At 40.6% G+C, this 18,217-nt stretch overlaps 2 long non-coding RNA genes across 2 annotated transcripts; both read right to left on the minus strand.

The window, feature by feature from the left end:
• Window positions 1-591: 591 nt before the first annotated feature.
• Window positions 592-1,896, minus strand: LOC139835000 (uncharacterized). The gene is made up of 3 exons (XR_011750665.1): window positions 1,716-1,896; window positions 1,232-1,285; window positions 592-848 (listed from the first exon to the last, which is right to left on the minus strand). It is a non-coding gene; the product is annotated as an uncharacterized lncRNA (long non-coding RNA).
• A 2,364-nt stretch (window positions 1,897-4,260) lies between these two features.
• On the minus strand, window positions 4,261-5,614 carry LOC127317920 (uncharacterized). Its single transcript, XR_007861534.2, has 3 exons — window positions 5,435-5,614; window positions 4,951-5,004; window positions 4,261-4,567 (listed from the first exon to the last, which is right to left on the minus strand). It is a non-coding gene; the product is annotated as an uncharacterized lncRNA (long non-coding RNA).
• Window positions 5,615-18,217: the final 12,603 nt, after the last annotated feature.

Below are 18,217 nucleotides of genomic sequence, written 5' to 3' on the forward strand. Positions count from 1 at the left end.
GAGGAACTGAGAAGATTTACACCACAGAGCATTTTCTAGTGAATGAAGATATTTCTGGCACCGGGTCTCAACAAAGATTGGGGGGTAACATCACTGTGAGCTCTCCTATCTCTTTTAGATTTTGCATCGTATTTATTTGTCTTTTATTTGTCTTTGATTTCTTGTTTTTAGTTTTGGCTTTTTAGTTCTCTTTCTTAAAAATTTAAAAACACGTAAAAAATAGTAGCAACTATCTTCTAAAAATCATGGGGGAAAGAAATACTAAATTGTGTGACTACACAAACACTCCTAATGCTCATTTTATTGCTAAGCCTATTACTACACTTGAGGTAACCATTGAAAGCTTTGATGTAAGTCTTGTGTTATTAAATCTTATAACTAGGAAATAATTTGGCGGTAGTTCTAGTAAAAATACCTATATGCATTTACATGATTTTTGTGAAATTTGTGATATGCAAAAGTTTAAAAACGTGGAAAAACATATTGTTAAGCTGAAATTATTCCCATTTTCTCTTAGAGGAAAAGCCAAAGAGTGGTTATTATCTTTACCTATGCACCTCCTTTATTTATAAGAAGATCCACAACAAACAATCTAGAAATATTTGACCATCGACATGTCTATAGCTCACAATTCAAGAAATAGTTATAAGTAGTACTAGATCAAGACAACCAAAGGTTCACAACAGATGGTCTTAGGAAACTCAAACAGGGAGTATCAAATACACAACTATTGATTTATGACTACTTTATATATATGTATTTCTAGGCAGTATATGGAAATGTGATGTGATGCGATCGAGTGATGTGTTGTCTACGCCCGCTTCCCATGCATGTCGCTTAGTTAGTACCTGAAAACCAAATAAAACGCAAGGATGAGTACAGAAATACTCAGCAAGTACAATATGAAACCACCAGAACATTAACCAGAGATGAACAACATTATAATTTCACTCCGAAATAGAAATCTGATTGAAAAGGAATTGTTGGTTTTGGCACATGTGACGGGAATTAATCATCATGCGATGGCAGTGTTGGCGCGAAATAACCACACGTGTTGGCTCGAAATTACCAACCTGCGGCAGTGTTGGCTCGAAATTACCAACCTGCGACCCTTGAATTATAGAAGGAAATACCGAATCAGAGGAACACCAAGTAAGAAGAACCAATCAATTTGGAAGAACACCCAACAACACAATCAAACATGAAGAGACGAGGTTCGTCATGCACTTGCCTTAAACACGGCGTTCAGCGGTAGAATTACTATCGACACCAAAAAACCTCGGACCTGCAGATGAAAATGCGCTCAGAATACTACTACATTAAGGTAGCAACAACACTTCTAAGCTGTACACGCTTGCTGTTCTACTGTAAATTAAACATCAGGATTCAGGACACAGGCGTATACTCTGATTCCTACAGACTAGTTCGACAAGTTTCAGTGCACACCAACGAACTAGTACTATTCTTTTTTCCCTGGACAAGAGCCAATACTACTAGCAGCTATGCTACTCCAAGGATTGAAGTGCACGTCCTTGACATGCAGCAGATATCCCTGACTCGACCAGATCGAGCCATACTAGGTAATGCTAAGATTAAACCCAAACACCAAGTACTGGTTCTAGGTGCTAACCACGGCAATCCATATTCAATTGCTCGCTGGAAAGAAAAACAGTACCAGCCAAACGGAGTCAAATCAATCGATTTAGGGGAAGCACCTCTAGCACGGGGTGGACGTCGGGCTAGCGCAGCGTCGCGCTCCGGCGAGGCTCCAGCCAGCGGCGTTGCTCCGGCAAGTGTCCGGCCGGCGGCAGGCAGCGGCACCAGCAGGTTGGTGTGGAGGCACCCTTGGCGGCGGTAAATCTAGGGCAAAGGTGTGAGGGGGATTGAGAAGCCAATTAGGTTGGAGCTGCTATTTATTATTTCTTTTTTTCAATCGGAGAAGTCTGTAGTTTACACGGTATGTAAAATCTAAAAGGTCTAGATTTACAGAAATCTACACGGTCCATCGGAACTCAGAATTTGAAAATATTTGTAGTCTAAACGAGACTTCCCAATCAATGTACCACAAGGAAAAAAAAAATGGTGACTATGCTTCCGATTGTTTCTAAAATTCATGTTATAAATCGAGGGTATTACATTCTCCCCGCCTTCAACAGAATTCGCCCTCGAATTCTTCATCCTTTGATGTTTTAATTTTAGAAGAAAAACTACTATGATCTAAAGTTTGGTCTACGCAATTCGTATCATTACTAAAAATAGAAAAAATACTAAGGGTAAAGGCAGATGAGAGCTTTGCCACGCCAACATAACAGGAACCAATAGTAAGAGTAGTTGGTATGGGGGCCAGTCCATCCCACACTCAGACTATTAACTCCGTATGTGGATAGGTAAGCCTCGCCACCTCGCACCCGGACATCCTGACTGGTATTGTAAGCAAGGTCCAGAACATTCACCAGACCTACCAGTCTCCGAAAAGAAATAAAAAAATGGATAGGTTGGCTAACCATGGGAAAGTAACCAAGAACGATTGTGTTAGAACCAAAAGGACATTGGGGAATGGCATGTACCTGTGACCCCATCTGAAATCCCATGAGAAGAAGTTGGCGGCATGGTGTGGATCCCTGCCCTTATCAAAGTAGAAGAATCCCCAACATGTTGCTGTGGAGGTATGATGGTTGGAGCGGGTAGTGAAAGTGGAGCATATGGAGCTGGAAGTGGAGTTGCCTGCCAATAATAACCTGTTGGCGGAGGTGGGATGTGAGGCGGAACTGACATCATGTTGACTGACCCATGAGAATAGACAACTCCCGAATTTGCAGGATGAGAGGAACCACTTGTTTTGGATCCTTCAGAAGAAGTGACGGCAAGCTGCCACTTAATGATAGAATTTGGGTTTTCCTTGCAAACATTGCTCATGTGACCAAACTTGCCACACTGGCTACAAGAACCAGAAAATTCACACTCTGAGGCACGGTGGTTTTGCCCACACTTGTAGCATATTAGCCCCTGCCCTGGAACGGGGCTCATGAATTGGCTCCTTGTGTGACGCGGCGTTGCAGAAAATTGAGACGTGTGCTTAGATGTTGAATGGAGTTGTTGATCTTGCTTTGACTTCTTGGAATCAGATTGCTGCGTTGGCCCACTGCCACCTTGGTGACTCCTCTTGTGATCGCCATCGCCACCCTTACGGGATGCGGTGACTCGAAACTCCAACTCCATCCTTCTTGCTTGCTCAATCACCTCAGAGTAGCTAGTTTGCGGCTTTGCTCCCATCACTTCCCTATATCTTGATTGGAGGCCTCTAAAGAATGCTTGAGCCTTGTGTACCTCATTCCCATTCACTCTATCCACAAAGAGCACCATCTTACTAAAATCGGCCTCATACTCATCCACACTCTTATCTCCTTGTTCGATCTTGGTTAGTGCAATGAACATTTCCTCCTTGAATGATTCTGGGTAATACCTACTGGTGAACTGCTCCACAAAGAACTCCCAGGTAGGCTGCCCGTGAAGGGGAACATGAGCTGCACGGACTCCTCTCCACCATGCATCAGCCAGGCCTTTAAGTTGGAAGGCCACGAAAAGAACTCTCTTGCGGGATGATAACTCTAAAGCCTCCATATACTTCTCCATGGTATTCATCCAAGATGCTGCCTCCATTGGTGTCCCATTCCCGTGGAAGTCGCCAGCATTCAGGGATAACCAATCCTTTAGCTTCATCCCCTGATCATTATCTCCATCGCCATTGGTAGATTGACTATGATGTGATTCCCCATCATGGCTTTGCTCAACTTCTACATCCGATTGCTCCCCACGGCCACTACGTCCGCGCCTAGCACGAGTACGACCACGAGCCCGACCTCTAGCAGCTCTCGGCGGCATACTATACAACACAATATCAATATTGAACAACAACAACAACAACAAAATCACATCAAGCATACGCATCCTTACTCAGAAGGATAAGAAAATATCAGATGAGAAAATCAAATCAGCGGAAACATAAATGAGATGCATGTCCCATGTACCCGATCCTACTGTGTTGTGTGTCAAATTTTAAATAGTTAACTAAATCAAGTTTTAATGGCTTAGGCAACCAAGAGAAATTTAAAATTTTGATATAAAGTTTTTTTTTTTTTGAGTCTATTCCATCCAGAGATCTAAAGCCTAGGCTCTGATACCAACTGTAACATCCCATGTTTTTACCATACATGGCGATGCAACCACCCTATCTAATTAACTGATGTATGGGAAGAATGCTAAAATTGGGCAGCACCTCCTTTATTTATAAGAAGATCCACAACAAACAATCTAGAAATATTTGACCATCGACATGTCTATAGCTCACAATTCAAGAAATAGTTATAAGTAGTACTAGATCAAGACAACCAAAGGTTCACAACAGATGGTCTTAGGAAACTCAAACAGGGAGTATCAAATACACAACTATTGATTTATGACTACTTTATATATATGTATTTCTAGGCAGTATATGGAAATGTGATGTGATGCGATCGAGTGATGTGTTGTCTACGCCCGCTTCCCATGCATGTCGCTTAGTTAGTACCTGAAAACCAAATAAAACGCAAGGATGAGTACAGAAATACTCAGCAAGTACAATATGAAACCACCAGAACATTAACCAGAGATGAACAACATTATAATTTCACTCCGAAATAGAAATCTGATTGAAAAGGAATTGTTGGTTTTGGCACATGTGACGGGAATTAATCATCATGCGATGGCAGTGTTGGCGCGAAATAACCACACGTGTTGGCTCGAAATTACCAACCTGCGGCAGTGTTGGCTCGAAATTACCAACCTGCGACCCTTGAATTATAGAAGGAAATACCGAATCAGAGGAACACCAAGTAAGAAGAACCAATCAATTTGGAAGAACACCCAACAACACAATCAAACATGAAGAGACGAGGTTCGTCATGCACTTGCCTTAAACACGGCGTTCAGCGGTAGAATTACTATCGACACCAAAAAACCTCGGACCTGCAGATGAAAATGCGCTCAGAATACTACTACATTAAGGTAGCAACAACACTTCTAAGCTGTACACGCTTGCTGTTCTACTGTAAATTAAACATCAGGATTCAGGACACAGGCGTATACTCTGATTCCTACAGACTAGTTCGACAAGTTTCAGTGCACACCAACGAACTAGTACTATTCTTTTTTCCCTGGACAAGAGCCAATACTACTAGCAGCTATGCTACTCCAAGGATTGAAGTGCACGTCCTTGACATGCAGCAGATATCCCTGACTCGACCAGATCGAGCCATACTAGGTAATGCTAAGATTAAACCCAAACACCAAGTACTGGTTCTAGGTGCTAACCACGGCAATCCATATTCAATTGCTCGCTGGAAAGAAAAACAGTACCAGCCAAACGGAGTCAAATCAATCGATTTAGGGGAAGCACCTCTAGCACGGGGTGGACGTCGGGCTAGCGCAGCGTCGCGCTCCGGCGAGGCTCCAGCCAGCGGCGTTGCTCCGGCAAGTGTCCGGCCGGCGGCAGGCAGCGGCACCAGCAGGTTGGTGTGGAGGCACCCTTGGCGGCGGTAAATCTAGGGCAAAGGTGTGAGGGGGATTGAGAAGCCAATTAGGTTGGAGCTGCTATTTATTATTTCTTTTTTTCAATCGGAGAAGTCTGTAGTTTACACGGTATGTAAAATCTAAAAGGTCTAGATTTACAGAAATCTACACGGTCCATCGGAACTCAGAATTTGAAAATATTTGTAGTCTAAACGAGACTTCCCAATCAATGTACCACAAGGAAAAAAAAAATGGTGACTATGCTTCCGATTGTTTCTAAAATTCATGTTATAAATCGAGGGTATTACAACCTACTGCTAGTATTAATTCTTGGGATGATCTTAAAGATGCTTTCATTAAAAAGTATTATCGACCTGCTAAAATTCTACAGGATAGAAATAGCATATTGTCTTTTAGACAAAATGATAATGAACATGTAGCAACAGGGTGGGAAAGAATTAAAAGCATGCTTAGAACTTGCCCATCACATGGAGTTAATGAATGGACTATCCTACACTCTTTCTATAATGGGTTGAACATAATGTCTAAAGGCGTGATAGATTCTGCTACGTGAGGTGCTTTTATGGGAAAAATGTACCTAAAGCTAAAGCCATATTAGAAAGCATGTTGCATAATCAAATTCAATGGCATACTGAAAGAGCACCTAAACCCACAAAGAAAGTGCATTCAATTGAACAAGAAAATCATTTATCTAATAAAACTGATGCCATTTTTGCATACATAGCTAAACAAAATAATGATAATGTCCTATTACAAGATTTAGTTGGCAACAACAATGAAAATGAGGATGTTAATTTTATAAGGAACTTTGGCAATAATGGGTATGGGAATAATAATTACAACAATATCTATGGCCGGACCCCTTATGTTCCAAACAAATATGCTAGTGGTAATAATTCTAATGAATTAGAAAATACCATTAGATCTTTTATTGCTTCACAAAAAGAGATGAATAAAGAATTCATAGTAAAATTTGAAAAGAAATATGCTTTGATTGATAAAGTTGAGTGATGTCTACGTGTGCTTCTATTCTTGTAGACAGTGTTGGGCCTCGAAGAGCAGAGGTTTGTAGAACAGCAGCAAGTTTCCCTTAAGCGAATCACCCAAGCTTTATCGAACTCAGTGAGGTAGAGGTCAAAGATATCCCTCTCAAGCAACCCTGCAATTAAGATACAAGAAGTCTCTTGTGTCCCCAACACACCTAATACACTTGTCAGATGTATAGGTGCACTAGTTCGGCGAAGAGATAGTGAAATACAAGTAATATGGATGATTATAAGTAGTAATTGCAATCTGAAATAAAAATGGCAGCAAGCGAACATGTAGCAGAACTTGTTGGAAATGATGTTTCAATGCTTAGAAACAAGGCCTAGGGATCATACTTTCACTAGTGGACACTCTCAACAATGATCACATAATTGAATAAACAAATGCTACTCTCAAACACTCTCTTGTTGGATAAAAAACACCATTCATTGTGTAGGGCTACAAAAGCACACCTCAAGCCAGAGTAAACAAGCTCCACAACGTCATAAAGGAATCACACACGATGCGCGCACTTTCACCATCACACCGTGGAGAGTGACTCTGGAGTTCATATTAAAGTAACCTATAGAGTGCATAATAGACAAGAGTAACATCTACATATTCAACTAGATTACAAAGCTCATGATCACATAAAGATCACACCATGGGAGAGAGAGATGAACCACATAGCTACCGGTAGAGCCCTCAGCCTCGGTGGAGAACTACTCCCTCCTCATCATGGGAGTCAGCAGCGGCGATGAAGATGGTGGTGGAGTCGATGGAGATGGATTCCGGGGGCACTTCCCCGTCCCGGCGGCGTGCCGGAACAGAGACTTCTGTCCCCCGAACTTGGCTTCACGACGGCGGCGGCTACGTAACTTTTTGTGGAGGAAGACCGATTGTGCTAGGGTTTTCGCGACGGAAGGATTATATAGGCGAAGGGGTAGAGTCGGGGGACGCTCGAGGGGCCCACCCCATATGGCGGCGCGGCCAGGGGTGGGGCCGCGCCCCCCTATGGTGTGGCTGCCTCGTGGCTCCTCTTCGTCTCTCCTTCGGACTTCTGGAACATTCCGTGGAAAATAAGGCCGTGGGCTTTTGTTTCGTCCAATTCCGAGAATATCCGTAAACTAACTTTTCTGAAATCAAAAACAGCAGAAAACAGGAACTGGCGCTTCGGCATCTTATTAATAGGTTAGTCCGGGAAAATGCATAAAAATGATATAAAGTGTGAATTAAACATGTAGGTATTGTCATAAAACTAGCATGGAACATAAGAAATTATAGATACTTTGGAGACGTATCAAGCATCCCCAAGCTTAGTTCCTACTCGCCCTCGAGTAGGTAAACGATAAAAAGAATAATTTCTGAAGTGACATGCTACCAACATAATCTTGATCAATACTATTGTAAAGCATATGAGATGAATGAAGTGACTCAAAGCAATGGTCTATAGTTTGCTAACAACAAGATAATGACTAAACAACTGAATCATATAGCAAAAACTTTTCATGAATAGTACTTTCAAGACAAGCATCAAAAAGTCTTGCATAGGAGTTAACTCATAAAGCAATAGATTCTTAATAAAATATTTTGAAGCAACACAGAGGAAGATTTAAGTTTCAGCAATTGCTTTCAACTTTCAACATGTATATCTCATGGATAATTGTTAACACAAAGTAATATGATGAGTGCAATAAGCAAGCATGTAAGAATCAATGCACACAGTTGACACAAGTGTTTGCTTCTAAGATAGAAAGAAGTAGGTAAACTGATTCAACATAAAGTAAAAGAAAGTCCCTTCGCAGAGGGAAGCAGGGATAAAATCATGTGCTAGAGCTTTTCAAGTTTTGAAATCATATAGAGAGCATTAAAGTAAAGTTTTGAGAGGTGTTTGTTGTTGTCAACGAATGGTAGTGGGCACTCTAACCCCCTTGTCAAACAGACTTTCAAAGAGCGGCTCCCATGAAGGACGTTATCTCTACCAGCAAGGTAGATCATCCCTCTTCTCTTTTGTTTACACATGTACTTTAGTTTTATTTATGGATGACACTCCTCCCAACCTTTTTCTTTCACAAGCCATGGCTAACCGAATCCTCGGGTGCCTTCCAACATGTCACATACCATGGAGGAGTGTCTATTTGCAAAATTAAGTTGCTTAGTGATGAATCAGGGCAAAACATGTGAAGAGAATTATTAATGAAGGTTAATTAATTGGGGCTGGGCACCCCGTTGCCAGCTCTTTTTGCAAAATTATTGGATAAGCGGATGTATATGCCACTAGTCCATTGGTGAAAGTCTGCCCAACAAGATTGAAAGATAAAACACCACATACTTCCTCATGAGCTATAAAACATTGACACAAATAAGGAGTAATAAAGTTTTGAATTGTTTAAAGGTAGCACATGAAGTATTTACTTGGAATGGTAGAAAAATACCACATAGTAGGTAGTTATGGTGGACACAAATGGCATAGGTTTTGGCTCAAGGTTTTGGATGCACGAGAAGCATTCCCTCTCAGTACAAGGCTTTGGCTAGCAAGGTTGTTTGAAGCAAACACAAGTATAAACCTAAGACAAAGAAAACTTACATAAGAACATATTGCAAGCATTATAAGACTCTACACTGTCTTCCTTGTTGCTCAAACACTTTTACCAGAAAATATCTAGACCTTAGAGAGACCAATCATGCAAATTTCAACAAGCTCTACGGTAGTTCTCCACTAATAGGTTTAAACTACATGATGCAAGAGCTTAAACATGATCTACTTGAGAGCTCAAAACAATTGCCAAGTATCAAATTATTCAAGACAATATACCAATTACCACATGAAGTATTTTCTGTTTCCAACCAAATAACAATCAATGCTGAGGCTTTCAGCTTTCGCCATGAATATTAAAGTAAAACGAAGAACACAAGTGTTCAAATGAAAAAGCGGAGCGTGTCTCTCTCCCACACAAGCATGCTAGGATCCGATTTATTCAGAGAATGAAAATAACAAAACGAAAATAAAAGCACACAGACGCTCCAAGTAAAGTACATAAGATGTGGCGGAATTAAAATATAGTTTCACTAGAGGTGACCTGATAAGTTGTTGATGAAGAAGGAGATGCCTTGGGCATCCCCAAGCTTAGACGCTTGAGTCTTCTTGAAATATGCAGGGATGAACCACGGGGGCATCCCCAAGCTTAGAATTTTCACTCTTCTTGATCATATTATTGTTGGAGATATGCCCAAGAGGCAATAATAAAAGTGGTTATTATATATCTTTATGTTTATGATAAATGTTTATATACCATGCTATAATTGTATTAACCGAAACATTGATACATGTGTGTTATGTAAACAACAATGAGTCCCTAGTAAAGCCTCTTAACTAGCTTGTTGATTAATAGATGATTAGTTTCATAATCATGAACATTGGATGTTATTAATAACAAGGTTATATCATTATGTGAATGATGTAATGGACACACCCAATTAAGCGTAGCATAAGATCACGTCATTAAGTTATTTGGTATAAGCTTTCGATGCATAGTTACCTAGTCCTTATGACCATGAGATCATGTAAATCACTTATGCTGGAAAGGTACTTTGATTACATCAAACGCCACTGCGTAAATGGGTGGTTATAAAGGTGGGATTAAGTATCTGGAAAGTATGAGTTGAGGCATATGGATCAACAGTGGGATTTGTCCATCCCGATGACGGATAGATATACTCTGGGCCCTCTCGGTGGAATATCGTCTAAATAGCTTGCAAGCATATGAATGGTTCATAAGAGACCACATACCACGGTACGAGTAAAGAGTACTTGTCAGGAGACGAGGTTGAACAAGGTATAGAGATACCGATGATCAAACCTCGGACAAGTAAAATATCGCGTGACAAAGGGAATCGGTATCGTATGTGAATGGTTCATTCGATCACTAAGTTATCGTTGAATATGTGGGAGCCATTATGGATCTCCAGATCCCGCTATTGGTTATTGGTCGGAGAGAAGTCTCAACCATTTCTGCATAGTTCACGAACCGTAGGGTGACACACTTAAGGTTTGATGTCGTTTAAGTAGATATGGAATATGGAATGGAGTTCGAAGTTTTGTTCGGAGTCTCGGATGGGATCCAGGACATCACGAGGAGTTCTGGAATGGTCCGGAGAATAAGATTCATATATAGGAAGTCATATTCCAAGTTTGGAAATGATCCGGTGCATTTATGGCAGGTTCTAGAAGGTTCTAGAAAAGTCCGGAAGAAAGGCACTATGGAAGGTGGAGTCCCGGAGGGACTCCACAAGCTTGGCCGGCCAAACCCTAAGGGAGGAGTCCCAGGTGGGCTCCACCTGAGGTGGCCGGCCACCCTCCCTCAAGGAAAGGTGGGAATCCCACCTAGAGTGGGACTCCCATCTTGAGTAGGTTTCCCACCAAAGGTAAGTTTTGGTGTTGGGGTCTTATTCGAAGACTTGGGATACAACTCTTGGGGCTTCCACCTATATAATGAGGGGCATAGGGGAGGGGCCGGCCACACCAAGCCACTCTTGGCCGCAGCCCCCAAGTGGCCGGCGCCCAAGCCCCCTCTCCCCAAACCCTAGCTACCTCTCCTCCACATACAACTCCCGCATACGCTTAGGCGAAGCCCTGCCGGAGTTCTCCACCACCACCATCACCACGCCGTCGTGCTACCGGGATTCCGAGGAGGATCTACTACTTCCGCTGCCCGCTGGAACGGGGAGAAGGACATCGTCATCAACACCGTACGTGTGACCGAATACGGAGGTGCTACCCGATTGTGGCACCGTCAAGATCTTCTACGCGCTTTTGAAAGCGGCAAGTGATCGTCTACCGCAGCAACGAGAGCCTCCTCTCGTAGGCTTTGGAAATCTTCAAGGGTTAGTCTCGTTCATCCCCTCGTTGCTCCCATCTTCTAGATTGCATCTTGGCTTGGATTGCGTTCTCGCGGTAGGAAATTTTTTGTTTTCTATACAACGAATCCCTACAGTGGTATCAGAGCCAGGTCTATGCATAGATGGTTGCACGAGTAGAACACAATGGTTTTGTGGGCGTTGATGCTTATGTTGTCTTTAGTTTGAGTACTTTGCATCTTTGTGGCATAGTGGGATGAAGCGGCTCGGGCTAACTTTACATGACCGCGTTCATGAGATTTGCTCCATGCTCGATATGCAACTTGTATTGCATAAGTGGCTTTGCGGGTGTCTGTCTCTCCTACTATAGTGAAGATTCAATTTACTCTTCTATTGACAACACTAGTATCACCGTTGTGGTTCATGTTCGTAGGTAGATTAGATCTTACTCGAAAACCCTAAACCACGTAAAATATGCAAACCAAATTAGAGACGTCTAACTTGTTTTTGCAGGGTTTGGTGATGTGATATGGCCATGATATGATGATGAATATGTATGAGATGATCATTATTGTATTGTGGCAACCGGCAGGAGCCTTATGGTTGTCTTTAAATTTCATGTTGAGTAGTATTTCAAAGTAATTGTAATAGTTGCTACATGAGGTGAACAACCATGATGACGGTGCCATGGACCTTGACGCTACGCCGACGATGATGGAGATCATGCCCGTTGATGATGGAGATCATGTCCGTGCTTTGGAGATGAAGATCGAAGGCGCAAAGACTAAAGGGCCATATCATATCACATATGAATTGCATGTGATGTTAATCCTTTATGCATCTTATTTTGCTTAGAACGCGACGGTAGCATTATAAGATGATCCCTCACATTAATATCAAGATAATAAAGTGTTCTCCCCTCGTATGCACCGTTGCACAGTTCGTCATTTCGAAGCATCTCGTGATGATCGGATGTGATAGACTCAACGTTCACATACAACGGGTGTAAGCCATGTTGCACACGCGGAATACTTGGGTTTGCTTGACGAGCCTAGCATGTACAGACATGGCCTCGGGACAACGGAAACCGAAAGGTTGAACACGAGTCATATGGATGATATGATCAACATGTTGATGTTCACCATTGAAGCTACATCATCTCACGTGATGATCGGTTTTGATATAGTGGATTTGGATCGTGTACCACTTAACAACTATGAGGGATGTTGTATTAAGTGGGAGTTCATTAGTAATTAGATTAAAACATGAACTAATTATCATAAACATAGTCTGAGTAGTATTTTGAATTAATTTTGTAGTATTGGCATCCGTTTTCTACCATGCGCTAGTCTTGTTATTGAGATAGAAATACTGTTAAAATCTGACAAGAAACTTTACGGATTGGTACCGTATTGTTAAAGAATCAAGAATTGATTAAGTCCTATTGCAAACTTTTAGTAAACCTCACATTGTTGATTCAAAGAGCTATGGTTTCAATTAGTACCTAAAGTTATCTTGTCTCCGTGAAACTTGAAGTTCAAATCTGTTTGAAAAGTAAGGAGCTGAAAATTTTGTTTTCAGAAATAATCAAGGTATGAGATATATGTGATATCTAAGACCTTATTGCAAGATGATAGAATATAATTTGGTGAGACTACATAAACTCATAAGTTTTATGGGAATGTTGGAAGGTTGAAGACGCAAGGCGTCCCAATCCTCCAACTATTGGGGCACTAACGATATTCGCATATCCATGAAGTGATCATCCTTAGTATGCACCGTTGCTATGACTCGTCGTTTCGTAGCATCACGTGATGATCGGGTGTTATAGATTCTACGTTTGCATACAACGGGTGCAAGCCAGATTTGCACATGCGAATACTGAGGTTAAACTTTATGAGCCTAGCATGTACAGACATGGTCTCGGAAAAGTCGTCATGATATGATGGATAAAATTATGAGTGAAATTGTTCATCATATTACAAAGTTACTAATAGTGAAATCTGAAACACTTGTCATATGATGATCAACTTCAAAGTAAGAACCTCAAGGTTATTGGTATTTGACCAACAAACCTAGAAGTTATTGAAGGTGAAGTATTTTCTGAATAATGAGGAAAGCTAAAAGAGAAACTACAAAAGATATTTTGGCAGAAAGAAAAGAGAAGACTAGAAAGTCTAGCTCAGGTGTATATACATGATATACATGTTATGGTTGTATTCCTAGTTTGGTCACACAATGAAATTCTTGGGTATTAATACCATATTGGTTGGTATGAAATGTCATACAAAACAACGCAATACAAGAATACAATGGCCTAAGTGACTGACAAGGAATATGATAGGAATGCACTTCTGGAACAAAAATAAAGTGTTATTATGTTCGTCGTTGGCATCCTATCTAGCCCTTAGAATTTATAATAAAGAACTTAATAATTGTTATTTTGCTCTGGTCAAATGAAAACAATGAGTTGTTCAAATTATGACATTACTCCATGTACGATGGATAAGTTATTATAAATCTTAATGGTGAAACACACATACATAATACTGACGCTAAAATGCCATAAGGCAAATGATTTGAATTCCACTTATTTGTGGAACCGCAATTTAGGTCATATTAGAAAGGAACGCATGAGGGAACTCCATGCAAATGGATTTTTGGAGTCATTCGATTTTTGAATCATTTGGCGCTTGCAAATCTTTTCTAAAGAGAATGACTGAAATACCGTTCATAGGCCAAGAGTTGAACGGGCAACTAACTTAGTGGAAAAATACATGATGATGTATGTGGTTCACTAGGCATAGGTTGTGCGGGAGATTCTTCTACTTCATGAAAACTTCCAACAATGAATTGAGTATATATATGTGGATATATTCGATAAGGAAGAAGTTTGAAACATTTGAATGGATTCAAATAAATTTCAGCATGAGGTGGAAATCATCGTAATAGAAAAGTCAAATATCTATGATTGGATCATAGTGGAAATATTTGAATTACGAGTTCTAGCGAACATCTAAGAGAGTTATGAAATTGTTCTACAACTCACGTTTCTTGGAGTATCATAGTGATGATGGAGTATCCGAGAGATGTATCCAAACCTTGTTGGGTCAATGATGAGATAAAATATTGATGCTATTATATTTTTGTGGATTATGCTTTAGTGACTACCGCTTTTACACTAAATAGAGCATCATCATGATCCGTTGAAATGACACCATACGAGTTATGGCATGGGTATGAACCCTAATAGTCCTTTCTTAAATTTTGGAATGCATAGCATAAAGTAAATAAGTTTACAACCAAAATCGGATGAATGTCTTTGTTGGTTATCCCACAGAATTGATTGGGAATTCTTTCCACTATGGAGACAAAGACAAAAGTGTTTGTCGATGTTTCTTACTAATTTCCAAGAAATTGTTTTTAGCGAAGTATTTGAGTGGGAGGACAATAAAACTTGATAAGGTTTATGAACCTGAGCATAATGATCAGAGTAGCGCAGCATCGGAATTGGTTCCGGAAGCGGCCACGACGATCATGGCTCCCATATCTACAAAATGTTATAGTCATGGAGATTGAAGTACTTATTGAACCTTGTAGGTATGGTTTACTTTGTGATCAAATAAATGATTTGTGAACAAAGGATTGTTTTTGAACAATGATAAACCAACTACATACAAAGAAGTTATGATGGGCCCTGACTCCGTTAAAATGGCTATACGCCATGAAATCCAAGATAGATGAATAATTTTTGAAAGTAAACGGATCTATAAAATTGATGGACTTGGATGGAATATCCTTGAATAAGCTCGACTTGTCGAAAAGTTGTTTACGACAAAGTTCAAAGAGTTGACTACGATAAGATTAGATCTTTCGTAGCAATGCTTATAGTCTATGTGGATTATTCTAGTAATCGCTACATATTTCTTTCATGAGATATGATAGTAGGATGGCAAAATACATTACTTAACAGAAGTGTGTATTAAAGGTGTATACAAGATAAAACCAATTGTTTTGCTAGTCCGTGGAATACTAGATAGGTAAATGAACTTCAATTGGATAAAGTGAGTATCGCGGAGTTGGAATCTTCACCGGATGAAATGATCAAAGAGTTATGATTTCATCAGAGACGATGAAGAGGCTTGCATTTGCAAGAAATTAAGTGGGAGCGCTGAGACATATTTATAATACTTTATGTAGATGACATATAGTTGGTTATAAATGATGTAATTATATACTTGATTAAAAGGTTTCATTGAGAATTAACTTTAATGAAAAGATATGGACTGAAACATATTTAGTGTCAAGATCTATGAAGATAGATTGGAACACATAATAAGTTTAAGTCAAAGTACATAGAATGGATATTGAAGTAGTTCAATATAGAAATATTAAGAAGATGTTCTTGTCATGTGAAGGTTTAACAGACTTGAGTGTATCTGACACTCAATGAGTAAAAACACATGAGTGATTTAGATCACAATTAATATGTACACAATCAGATGTCCTGTGCTCTAAAATGTTAGGAGCATATACCAGAATGATTCATGTGATAATCATTGGACAAACAGTAAGAATATCCCTGTGTACTTTAGAAGAACCAAGGATATATAAATAGTTTTGTATGGAGAAATGACAAACAAATCGCTGTAAGGTGTTGCACCGATATTGGTTTTGTCACATATAAAAATAAAATTTCAATCTCAAAATTAGGCTAAGTGTTGTTTAAAAGGTAGCACAATGCTAGATTTAGAAGAGTTCTAAATGTTGTGATGGATTCTACAAACGAAGGCAGAATATGTCGTTGTTTTGACAATGACTGAGGATGTTAAGTGAAGAGGTTCTTTGAGAACTTGGTGTAGTTCCGATAGTGTCAGAACTTTGAAGCTATATTGTGTATGACAATATTAGTGACATATTTCAGACCGCGGAATTAAGGTTCCACCAGAAGACCAAACATATTTAATGCCGACTCATTTGGAAAATGAGTGATGCGTGAAGACGCAAATGAATTGCAAAATACATACGTTTCTGAGTGTGTCAGAACCATTGACTAAAGCTCTCCCTAGGGCAAAGTATGACCAACACCAGAATGCCATGGGTGTTAGGTACATTACAATGTAATCTAGATTATTGACTCTAGTGCAAGTGGGAGACTGTTGGAGATATGCCCAAGAGGCAATAATAAAAGTGGTTATTATATATCTTTATGTTTATGATAAATGTTTATATACCATGCTATAATTGTATTAACCGAAACATTGATACATGTGTGTTATGTAAACAACAATGAGTCCCTAGTAAAGCCTCTTAACTAGCTTGTTGATTAATAGATGATTAGTTTCATAATCATGAACATTGGATGTTATTAATAACAAGGTTATATCATTATGTGAATGATGTAATGGACACACCCAATTAAGCGTAGCATAAGATCACATCATTAAGTTATTTGCTATAAGCTTTCGATACATAGTTACCTAGTCCTTATGACCATGAGATCATGTAAATCACTTATGCTGGAAAGGTACTTTGATTACATCAAACGAAGGCTCCACTCATATGTACTTGGATGCCACATTTCTTTTTCCACATTGTTACCTAGTCACTCATATGTAATCAAACGTCACTGCGTAAATGGGTGGTTATAAAGGTGGGATTAAGTATCCGGAAAGTATGAGTTGAGGCATATGGATCAACAGTGGGATTTGTCCATCCCGATGACGGATAGATATACTCTGGGCCCTCTCGGTGGAATGTCGTCTAAATAGCTTGCAAGCATATGAATGGTTCATAAGAGACCACATACCACGGTACGAGTAAAGAGTACTTGTCAGGAGACGAGGTTGAACAAGGTATAGAGATACCGATGATCAAACCTCGGACAAGTAAAATATCGCGTGACAAAGGGAATCGGTATCGTATGTGAATGGTTCATTCGATCACTAAGTCATCGTTGAATATGTGGGAGCCATTATGGATCTCCAGATCCCGCTATTGGTTATTGGTCGGAGAGAAGTCTCAACCATGTCTGCATAGTTCACGAACCGTAGGGTGACACACTTAAGGTTTGATGTCGTTTAAGTAGATATGGAATATGGAATGGAGTTCGAAGTTTTGTTCGGAGTCTCGGATGGGATCCAGGACATCACGAGGAGTTCCGGAATGGTCCGGAGAATAAGATTCATATATAGGAAGTCATATTCCAAGTTTGGAAATGATCCGGTGCATTTATGGCAGGTTCTAGAAGGTTCTAGAAAAGTCCGGAAGAAAGGCACTATGGAAGGTGGAGTCCCGGAGGGACTCCACAAGCTTGGCCGGCCAAACCCTAAGGGAGGAGTCCCAGGTGGGCTCCACCTGAGGTGGCCGGCCACCCTCCCTCAAGGAAAGGTGGGAATCCCACCTAGAGTGGGACTCCCATCTTGAGTAGGTTTCCCACCAAAGGTAAGTTTTGGTGTTGGGGTCTTATTCGAAGACTTGGGATACAACTCTTGGGGCTTCCACCTATATAATGAGGGGCATAGGGGAGGGGCCGGCCACACCAAGCCACTCTTGGCCGCAGCCCCCAAGTGGCCGGCGCCCAAGCCCCCTCTCCCCAAACCCTAGCTACCTCTCCTCCACATACAACTCCCGCATACGCTTAGGCGAAGCCCTGCCGGAGTTCTCCACCACCACCGTCACCACGCCATCGTGCTGCCGGGATTCCGAGGAGGATCTACTACTTCCGCTGCCCGCTGGAACGGGGAGAAGGACGTCATCATCAACA

The sequence above is a fragment of the Lolium perenne genome, chromosome 1, assembly GCF_019359855.2.
Source record: "Lolium perenne isolate Kyuss_39 chromosome 1, Kyuss_2.0, whole genome shotgun sequence".
NCBI classification, from domain to species: Eukaryota; Viridiplantae; Streptophyta; class Magnoliopsida; order Poales; family Poaceae; genus Lolium; species Lolium perenne.